This window comes from Bos mutus, chromosome 9, assembly GCF_027580195.1.
Source record: "Bos mutus isolate GX-2022 chromosome 9, NWIPB_WYAK_1.1, whole genome shotgun sequence".
NCBI lineage: Eukaryota > Metazoa > Chordata > Mammalia > Artiodactyla > Bovidae > Bos > Bos mutus.
Genome location: NC_091625.1, coordinates 16,172,585 through 16,184,158, shown reverse-complemented (window position 1 = coordinate 16,184,158; position 11,574 = coordinate 16,172,585). Strand labels below are relative to the sequence as shown.

At 37.8% G+C, this 11,574-nt stretch overlaps 1 pseudogene; it reads left to right on the top strand.

Annotated features, from left to right (window-relative positions):
• The first annotated feature begins 10,837 nt into the window (after positions 1 to 10,837).
• On the top strand, positions 10,838 to 11,210 carry LOC138989197 (large ribosomal subunit protein eL37 pseudogene; annotated as a pseudogene).
• Positions 11,211 to 11,574: the final 364 nt, after the last annotated feature.

Sequence of the window (11,574 nt, the reverse complement as noted above, 5' to 3'; positions counted from 1 at the left end):
ATATCCAAAGAATTTGAGTTTGTCGTAGTCAAGGTTTAGGATAAGAAACAATCCCTTACATTTTAGTGCAAGAAGAGATTAATCAGGCAACTAGGTACCTAAAAACTGGAAGCTCCTGAGCAGCAGATTCTAGGGGAGATCTGTGAAAACAACATGCAACTGATGCCCTAAATTTATCACCACATAGAAATTTAAATCAAGAACCCACAACATCAACCATGAGCCTTTCTTAGACCCAGAAGGAGAAAAAATAATGAAACATGAAACTAGGCTCCTGAGTTTAGAAATTAAGAGCAAGAACTTACCAATGCTACGTTTGCTTCCTCATACACTGAAATCTGGAGATAGACACTGTTGTTTTGCAAGCAAGTCACATGTTTCCAGGGACTTCCAGGTAGCGATAAATCAAAGACATCAAGCATGTGGCCTCCACCTCATATCTACCTTCCAAACACCAGACGAACGCATCTAAATGGCCAAAATGCATGTGCACACACATAAACACTAGTTGCAGAATGGAAAAAAGGGTAGGAAAGATAGTTTCTGCCTTTCCAGTTTTTCCAACTAATATTATAATTTAGAATAGATTGAGTTGGACAACCCCAAATGACCAAAAAAAAAAAAAAAATAGCCTAGAATGTTAGGAGTTTCCTGTGCAAATGATAGAAAAATAAGCATCTCTTCTTTTGTAAAAAGAAAGACAATAATCTTATCATGTACATGATAACCCAAGTTACAGGTTCACAGGCAGAATCATTTGCCTGGTAGCTTCAATAACCAGATACAAAGAAAGAGAAAAGAAAAGAAATAGGAAAATATCCAACAATTTCACCTTCCTGAATACACTTTCTTCCTACTTACCCTGTGAAAAATTCATCACAGCACATTAAAAAGACAGCACCTTTCACAGTACTGCTCTATTAGCTAATGTGGTATTTTCTGTGCTTCTAGCAAGCTTATTATATTTGTCATGCTTTTAATATATGCTGCTTCTAAAAGTATGTCTTTTCATTAACAATACTGTTTATTTTTGTGTTTTGATCACTCTTACCAAAAGTTATTTTATTAGATTTTTTAAAAGAATTAGCCTTACCTTTGATTGTCTTCCTTACTATTTCCTTGTTTTCTATTCTTTAATTTCTTACATTTAATATTGCCTACTCATTATTTTCTTTTGGTTTATTCTATTCTTCCTTTCCTAAGTTCTTAAACTGGTTTCTTAGCCCCTATTTTTCAGTTTCAATAGGAAAATAATATATTATTCATAAAATACTAATTCTATCAAGTATTTCTCTATATATGCTTTTTTATTTAATTATTTTATTGAACCAGTAGTCATGTATGAATGTGAGAGTTGAACTATAAAGAAAGCTTAGCTCCAAATTGATGGTTTTTAACTATGGTGCTGGAGAAGACTCTTGAGAGTCCCTTGGACTGCAAGGAGATCCAACCAGTCCATTCTGAAGGAGGTCAGCCCTGGGATTTCTTTGGAAGGAATGATGCTAAAGCTGAAACTCCAGGACTTTGGCCAACTCATGCGAAGAGTTGACTCATTTGAAAAGACTCTGATGCTGGGAGGGATTGGGGGCAGGAGGAGAAGGGTACAACAGAGGATGAGATGGCTGGATGGCATCACTGACTCGATGGACGTGAGTCTGGGTGAACTCTGGGAGTTGGTGATGGACAGGGAGGCCTGGCGTGCTGCGATTCATGGGGCTGAGCACCGAGGAATTGATGCTTTGGAACTACGGTGTTGCAGAAGACTCTTGAGAGTCCCTTGGACTGCAAGAAGATCAAACCAGTCTATCCTAAAGGAAGTTAGTCCTGAATAGTCATTGGAAGAACTCACGCTGAAGCTGAAGCTCCAATACTGTGGCCACCTGATGCGAACAACTGACTCATTGGCAAAGACCCTGATGCTGGGAAAGATTGAAGGCAGGAAGAGAAGGGGATGACAGAGGATGACATGGTTGGATGGCATCACTGACTCAATGGACATGAGTCTGAGCAAATTCCAGGAGTTGGTGATGGACAGGGAAGCCTGTCATGCTGCAGTCCACGGGGTCACAATGAGTGAACGACACTTGAGTGACTGAACTGAACTAAACTGAAGTACAGTTTATTTGCAATGTTGTGCCAATCTCTGCTGTGTAGAAAGGGACTCAGATATCCACATTTAGACATTCTTTTTTATTTTCTTTCCCATTATGCCACTTCCCTGGTAGCTCAATGGTAAAGAATCTGCCTTGGGGATTCCCAAGTGGCGCTAGTGGTAAAGAACCTGCCTGTGCAGGAGACAAGAGATGAGACTTCGATCCCTGGATGGGGAAGATCCCCTGGAGAAGGAATTGACAACCCACTCCAGTATTCTTGCCTGGAGAATCCCCATGGATGGAGTTGCCTCATGGCCTACAGTCCATGGGGTCGCAAAAGAGTCGGACACGACTTGATGACTAAACACCAGCATGTTTTATCACAGGATATTGAATATAGTCCTCTGTGTTATACCAGACCTTGTTGCTTCTATATATATGCTTTGATAAGTAAATTTTTCATTATTTTTCAATATGAAGTATTTTCTAATTTCCCTTATTTTTCTTTGACCCATAGGTATGTGAATTATGCCTTTAAAGTATTTTTAAAGGCACAATTTATAAGAAATATATCTTATAAGACTATTTTTGTAATAGATTTTAATACATATAAAAACTCAGTTCTATCTTTGGCTTAAAAATGGTGATGTATTGGTGAAAGGCTATAAACTCTTCTACATTACTTTATATTCTAGGATGTGGTCAATTTTTCTAAATTTTTAGAAAATTTGCAAAAGTATATTTATTCTTTAGTTTTGGAGTACATGGGTTTATATATATATATATATGCCTATTAAATCAATCTATTTATGCAACTGTTTAAATCTTCTTAAATCCTTCCTGCTTTATTTTATAATGTGATCTAATTCTTCCTAAGAGACATGCATTACAATTTCCCACTATCATGGTAGAGTTTTCTATTTCTCCTTGAAGTTATGTAAATTTTTGCTTTATGTATTTTAAAGTTTCATGGGACACATGTAAATTGAAATTATCTGCAGGATGTTTTGAATTTTTTTTTTAAAGTATAGTGCCACTCTTCACTTTAAAGATTTTTACCCTTAAAATCTATTGTAAAGTATTAATATGATTACAAGAGCTTTATTTTGTTGATTTATCCTTGATGTGGGTTTTTTTCATTCTCTTATGTCCAGCTTGCCTTTCCCTGCCCTATGTTCTAGCTATGTCTCTTAAAGAAAGTAGTTTAAATTATTTTTGATAATCAGTTATCTTTTATAGAAGAGTTGAAACCATTTATAATGATTATAATTATTTATGTTTCTATTCATTTCTATCACCTGATTTTGTCCCTTTTGTTTTCTTTATTCTTTAACAATCATCTTGCCCTACTTGAAGTGATTCTCTTTTCTGTCAGTGATATATTTTCTGTTATTGACTTTTTGTTAGTGATTTAACTCTCAATAAAATTCAGTGATGATCAGTATCTTTCATCTCTTCCTGAAAAAATATAAGCAGTTTAGAATGTTTAAACTAATACCACTGCACTCTCAACTAATATGATATTTTCTAGGATTTTAATTCTAGCTTGATGTAACCCTACAAATCTGATATTTCTTTTATCCAAGAAATGTTTCTTCAATTTATTCAACGGTTTGCATTTTATTTGTTGACTCTTCCTTTTTTGTATCCTAACCTATTTCTTGCAATTATTTTCCTTTTCCCTGAAGTACACCCTGAAAGCTTAAAGTAGTGAGAGGAACTTTGTAAGAGGAATAGTTGGTAATGACAGCTTTCCATATGTGCTCTCTAGCTGTGTCTCTGTTCCAGGGTCTTTATTGAAAGATAGCTTTTTCAGTTTACATTTATGACTCATTCCCATCTCTCGGTACAGAAAAATATTATCACCATTGTTTTTGAGACATCAGCAGTCAATTTTTAAGTAGTCAGTCTTTTTCCTCTGGCTAGTTTTAAGATCTCTTTTGTCTCCACCTTGTTGCTGTTGTTCAATCGCTCAGTTGTGTCTGACTCTTTGGGACCCCATGGACTGCTTCCCTGTCTTTTACCAGGGTTCCCTGTCTTTTACCATCTCCCAGAGCTTGCTCAAACTCATGTCCATTGAGTTGGGGATGCCATCCAACCATCTTGTCCTCTGTCATCCCCTTCTCCCACCTTCAATCTTTCCCAGCATCAGGGTCTTTTCCAATGAGTCAGTTCTTTGCATCAGATGGCCACAGTATTGGAACTTCAGCTTCAGCATCAGTCCTTCAGGGTTGATTTCTTTCATTTTACTACAATTCTTCTGAGCGTTGTTTGTTTAGTTGTTTTTTTAATTTTGTTTTGTTTTTTTTTTTTCATTATCCTGCTTGCAACATGTGCGTTTTAAGATTCTGAGCATCTGTATCTTTAGTAAATTCTTAGAGAAAAATTCAACTGCTATCTCACATCATATTAGTTTTTCCCTCTTATTATCTCCTGGATCCCTTTGATACTGTACTGTCAATATCTCTCATTTCTGTAGCAGTCTGATTGAAAGAATACCTCTCATCTCTGTAAGAGTCTGATTGGTTATTTCTGCTGAACCTTGCTTATGTGGATTATTTCCTTGTATAAAAATGTACCACATTTTGAGGACTTGCTGGCAAGATGGACAAATAGAAGAACATGAACTTAACTCTTCTTATAAAAACATTGAAATCATGACTAACTGCTCAAAACCATCAACCAAAAAGAAAAAAAAAGTGAACAAACAAAAACAAACACTGGAACCTACAAAAAAATATACCCAACATCCAAAAACAAAGAAGGAGCCATAATGAGACAGTAGGAGGGGCACAACTGCAATCAAATCGAATCCCTGGGACTTCCCTGGCAGTCCAGAGGTTAAGGCTCCAAGCTTCCGTTGCAGGAGACATGGGTTTGGTCCCTGCTCAAGGAACTAAAGATCCCACACGCCACATGTCCTGGCCAAAAAAAAAAAAAAAATTAAATGAAAGCCCATACCTGATGAAGTGGGCAACTCACAATCTGGAAAATAAATATATTACAGAGGTTCTCCCACAGGAGTGCAAGTCCTGAGCCCCATATCAGTCTTCCCAGTCTAAGGATTTAGTAATTAGAGGAAGAAGCCTTAGATAATCTGATTTGAAGGCCAATAGGGTTTGATCACAGGAATTCCATAGGACTGAGGGAAACAGAAATCATCCTTGAAGGGTGCATACAAGGTCTAGTGTAAGCCAGGGCCCCAGGGGAAAAAACAATGAGTTCACATCAGTAAGAATGGACATAACTAAAAAGTCTGCAGACAATAAATACTGGAGGCAGTGTGGAAAAAAGGGAACCCTTCTACACAGTTGATGGGAATGTAAATTGGTGCAGCCATTATGGAGAGCAGTATGGAGGTTACTTAAGAAACTAAAAGCAGAGCTATCATGTGATCTAGCAATCCCACTCTTGGATATACATCTGGAGAAAAACATGGTTCAAAAGAATACAAGCACTCCAATGTTCACTGCAGCACTGTTTACAGTAGCCAAGACCTAGAAGCAATTTAAATTTCCATCAACAGATAAATGGATAAAGAAGATGAGGTATCCATATACAATGGACTATTACTCAGCCATTAAAAATAATGAAATAAGGTCATTGCAACAACATGAATGGACCTGAAGATTATCATACTGAATGAAGTAAATCAGAGAAAGACAAACATCATATGATATCACTTATACGCAAGAGTCTTAAAAAAAATGATACAAATAAACTTATGTACAAAATAGAAATAGACTCACAGACTCAGAGAAAGAATTTATGGCTACTAGGAGGAACAGAGGGGGAGACATAAATTGGGAGTTTGGGAATGGCACATACATATTGCTGCCTATAAAACAGATAAACAAAATGGACCTATTACTACTTATAGCTCAGGGAACATGCTCAATATTCTGTAATAACCTAAACAGGAAACAGAATCGATACAAGTATATGCATAACCAAATCACTTTGCTAAACACCTGAAACCAGCACAACATTGTTAACCAACTATGCTCCAACATAAAATAAAAATAAATTTTTAAATATACTACATTTAATTTACTTTTCCCTTCTAATTAAGATTTTAATTTGTTTGCAATCCATCCCTATTGATATCTCCTTCGTCAAATGCACTAGTTTTTTTTGAAGATACTCAGAATGAAAACTGATGGTCACAGGGTTTGTTTACCTTGCTAGTTTACAGCCTTTAAAATTGCTGCAGTCATTTCATCCCCACCAAAAATATGGGAGAACAGTTTTTTTACAGAAAATCTCATCAGTACTTGATATTGTCAGGGTTTTACATTTGTATTGATCCTATGAGTTATATAGCTATTTTAAAGCTTATATTTCTTTAAATCACAGTGTCATTCATATCCATCTTTTCAAATGGTTATGGCCGTAAATTATTTTGTTGTAACTGTTGTCCATTTCTCTAAAAAACAAGTATTTGTTACTAGTTGAATAGCATGTTGTTTTGTACTAAATTTTCTAGTGAAAACTCATATTTGCTACTGCTCTTTTGAAAGAGATCTATACTCCTATGTTCCAGACATGAACATAGCAATGTTGCAGTGCTTTTGTGCACACTTCCTTCATAGGCCTTCCTAGGGCTTCCTTCATAGGCCTTCACAGGGCTTCCTTCATAGGCCTTCCTAGGGCTTCCTTCATAGGCCTTCCTAGGGCTTCCTTCATAGGCCTTCACAGGGCTTCCTTCATAGGCCTTCATAGGGCTTCCTTTATAGGCCTTCACAGGGCTTCCTTCATAGGCCTTCACAGGGCTTCCTTCATAGGCCTTCATAGGGCTTCCTTTATAGGCCTTCACAGGGCTTCCTTCATAGGCCTTCACAGGGCTTCCTTCATAGCTCAGTTGGTAAAGAATCTGCCTGCAATGTAGGAGACCCCGGTTCAATTCCTGTGTCAGGAAGATCCCCAGAGAAGGGATAGGCTACCCACTCTGGTATTCTTGGGTTTCCCTTGTGGCTCAGCTGGTAAAGAATCCGCCTGCAATGTGGGAGACCTGGGTTCAATCCCTGGGTTGGGAAGATCCCCTGGAGAAGGGAAAGGCTATCTACTCCAGTATTCTGGCCTGGAGAATTCCATGGACTGCATAGTCCATGGGGTCACAAAGAGTTGGACACTACTGAGCAAACGTCACTTTCACCTATGTTAAGATTTTGCTTGCAAAGAAACCTCTCAACCTTCCCTCTCCCCAAATCTCTACACCTTATAACCACTCTGTTTCTGAAGTAGCACCTGGGAATTATATCACAGTAGGTGGTAGGAAAAACAATTTGCTCACACATGCTTCTTGAGTGCTGTGTGAAAAACAAGATTCTACATATAAATAAGATTTTATTTTTAAAAAGTTATATAATGATTTGAGTAAAGGGAAATAGAATTTAGATGAGTTTAGTCTTTAGCTAATTTTCTCTTTTTAGAAGCTAAAGCAATATCCTGAATTGTAGCCATTAAGGAACCATCTATCATGCTAATGCCATAACAGAAGATTTTAAAGTGCAGATGCAAAACTCAAGGTATCACTAGTCTCCAGTATTATACAAGTTTTACAAGTGGATATCATAATTGCCTGAAAGATTTTGGAAAAAAACAAAATTATAATCCAAAAGTAACAACCAGCGAGTCTTACATCAATTAATATAACTACAGACTAATTAGCCGTACTGTGAATTGTCAGGACAATTTTCAGGCTGATTGCTGAGAAATATCTGATTACTCCAAGAGCTTGCACCTTTATAAGATTTATGTGGTCATTTTGATGAAAATGTGCTTCAACAGAACCTAAGAACTGCAAGTATTAAAAACACAAAATAAATTATACAGGGCTCTCTTTGCCTAACAACTGAAATTATATATGAGCAGAGCTATTCACTTTGATAGAATAAAACTAAAGTCTTCTGTTAGGTTAAAAGCCAATTTGAACTTATTTCCATAGCCAGAATAATCATTAACAAATTTACTAATAAAGGGCTTGTTTATAGTGAGGTACTAATTATTTGCTAGCTTAAGTAAAACTCTGGGCTTTGGCAACTATTATTATTGCACTAATATATTTTAAAAGGTTGGCTATCAGCCAGAAATATGGAAAGCACAATTTTGCAGATGCTTACGAAATTCAAGGATATTAGGTTTATTTGATAAGCAATCATAGTTATCATAAACAAAGAAGACTTCAGTTAAAACAATAAATTATTATACTTAACAAATAAGTAAAATCAAATATCTAATGAAATGTAAAATTGTTAACCCAGGCAGGTTCCCGAGTCATGGTCATTGAGTTTCCATTCATTTGATGAGCTGTAGAAAGTCCACAGATGTGTTTGCTGAAGGTGAATAAACCACTGAACTGTGACATGTAGGGTGTACCAGTGTCCAGAAGCTGTGTTGCTGCAGAGGGCGGGCAGGAAATGCTGTTGCTAGGGAACAGACACCTCCTAACAGCAGCCAGCCATTTTGAAAGAACCGCTGTAACTCTGTGAGAAAATACATCAAGAACATCAAAAAATATAACCAATATTCAATCCTTCTACACATATGAAACTGTTACCTGAAAACCAGTGGAATCAAGAAAACAATGCATTTGCAGATGACTTTTTTCAGTTTAAGAAGTACATTTAAAAATATCTTTAATTGAAGTCCAGTTGCTTTACAATGTTGGGTTGGTTTCTGCTTATAGCAAAGTGGATCAGCTATATGTTTACATATGTCCCCTGTTTTTTTTCTGTTTCCTTTACATTTAGGTTCCCTAGTGGCTGAGTTGATAAAGAATCTTCTTGCAATGCAGGAGACCCAAGTTCAATCCCTGGGTTGGGAAAATCCACTGGAGAAGGAAACAGCTACCCATTCCAGTATTCTTGCCTGGGAAATCTCATAGACAGAGGAACATGTTGGACTACAGTCTATGGGGTCCCAAGGGTCAGACATGACTTAGCAGTTAAACCACCACCCAACAGAACACTGAGTAGAGTTCCCTGTGTTATAGGATCTCATTAGTTACCTATTTTATACCTAGTATCGATAGCATATATATGTCAATGCATGCATTCTTGCTAAGTCGCTTCAGTCGTGTCCCACTCTTTGCGACCCTATGGACTGTAGGCCACCAGGCTCCTCTGTCCATGGCATTCTCCAGGAAAGACTAATGGCGTGAGTTACCATGCCCTCCTCCAGGGGAATCTCTCTGACCCAGGGATCAAATCTGTGTCTCCTGCAACTCCTGCATTTCAGGCCAATTCTTTACTGCTGAACCACTGGGAAAGCCCATATATGTCAATCCCAATCTCCCTATTCATTCCATTCCCCTTCTTGCCTTGGTATCCATACATTTGTTCTCTATGTCTATCTCTATTTCTGCTTTGCAAATAAGACCATCTATACCATTTTTCTGGATTTCACACATATGTGTAAATATATATTTTTCTTTTTCTGACTTCACTCTATGTGACAATCTCTCAGTCCACCAATGTTTCTGCAAATGGGACAATTTCATTTCTTTTTATAGTTGATTAATATTCCATTGTGTATATGTGCCACATCATCTTTTTTTTTTCACATCAGTGCAGGGGTCTTCATTTATTTTATAAACAGTATTCTAAGGTTAGTGAGAAAACTGTGCCTTGTTTTTGTTTTTTGGTTTTTTTAATCTAAGAAAACAAGGAAAACCAAGTGAAAATATTTCACTGGCTGTATCCTTTAGTTCAAACATCAGCGAGAAAGAAAGGTAAGTAGCCAGAGTGAAATTGTGCCTAGTATGTCAGCATATTTATGTCTGATTATCTGAAAATAAACAACATGCTTATTCTACAAAGACAGAGGACCTGCTGAAAGCTTATAGCAACACACAAGTCTATTTAAAATGATTCCATATGTTACCCTGTAGAGTTGCTGCATAGTTATACAAGGGAAAGAGTAAAAAACCCTGCACAGACACCTGTTATCGAACTTGAAACACCAAGTGGAAACAGAACTATTCAGTGTCTTCATTTATACACAATTTATAATATTTGACTCAAAATAAAAATCACAAGAAAAATACATCTGTTTCTGCTACAATTTCTCCCTTTCCCCCATCCACCCCTCAGTGAAAAGTCTTCTAATAAAAGGTATTATATTACCATATTGTCTTGTCTTGGGCTAATTCTGAAATCCCACCTTGGTATAGTTAAACACAAAAAGGAATGGCAATACTTGGAATTTATATAATGTACACATTTTATCCAAGGATCTTAAGTTCTTGCAGTCACGTCTCCAGATTTGAGAAATCATGGTTCAGTGGAAGCCAGAACGCTGGACGGATGCTGGGCAGGTTGCATGGGGTGTAAAATCCTTTGTATAAGTCTATGATCAAACAAGGTCAGGGTTGGTTGGCTAGAGTTGGGCTCAATTCCTCTTTCCGGACATATAACATCAGTCAGTTTTACCCTCTCTTACACCACACACCCATCTTTAGGTTACTGCCTAGAGTCAAAATCAGCTAAAGAAGCCATGTCCTCAGGATAAGCAGCAGGATAGAAAAGCAAAAACAGAGGAACACATTCATCAGCATCTGGCCAGAGGAGATGGGAAAATCGACTTGAGAGGCCATTCCTAGCAAGAATGAGACAAAGGTGTCAATTCACCCGTTTCAATTACAGTTAAGCTCGTGGTAGAGTTGATTCCAGCAGAGGTGAGGCTCATGACATCTAGTGCTTGATGTAAGATAATGCTACCGAAGAAGGGTAATGAGAGCTCTTTGGTCTCGGCGGCAGAAGCAAGATGACGAAGGGAACGTCATCGTTTGGAAAGCGTCGGAATAAGACGCACACGCTGTGCCGCCGCTGTGGCTCTAAGGCCTACCACCTTCAGAAGTTGACCTGTGGCAAGTGTGGCTACCCTGCCAAGCGAAAGAGAAAGTATAATTGGAGTGCTAAAGCTAAAAGACGAAATACCACCGGGACTGGTAGAATGAGGCACCTAAAAATTGTATACCGCAGATTCAGGCATGGATTCCGTGAAGGAACAACACCTAAACCCAAGCGAGCGGCTGTTGCAGCATCCAGTTCATCTTAAGGATTTCAACGATTAGTCGCACAATAAATGTTCTGGCTTTAAAAAAAAAAAAAAGAAGGGTAATGAGAAAACAGCAAACTAACAGGCAGGAACTGGCCATAGTGTATCTGGAGGGCCAAAGTGATTTTCCTTCCTTATCATTTCTACAGGAGAAGGCAAGGAAGGGATAGGAGATCAGGGCTAGAGGGCCCCTTGTTTGCAGATTTTTTAAAAAATTATTTTCTTATAACTCTGTAATGAAAATGTGTATTATGGTATAGAGGTTACAGAACCGCATCTGCTACTGGGTCACGGCTACAGGTCTATGAGCTGATCCACCAGCAGTAAAGACCTGGCTAGGTTGGGAAGACTGGACTCGGAGCTCCTACTGCTGTTTCTAGAGTGCCCACCTTGCGGGGCTTTGGTTATCCATGCAGGAATA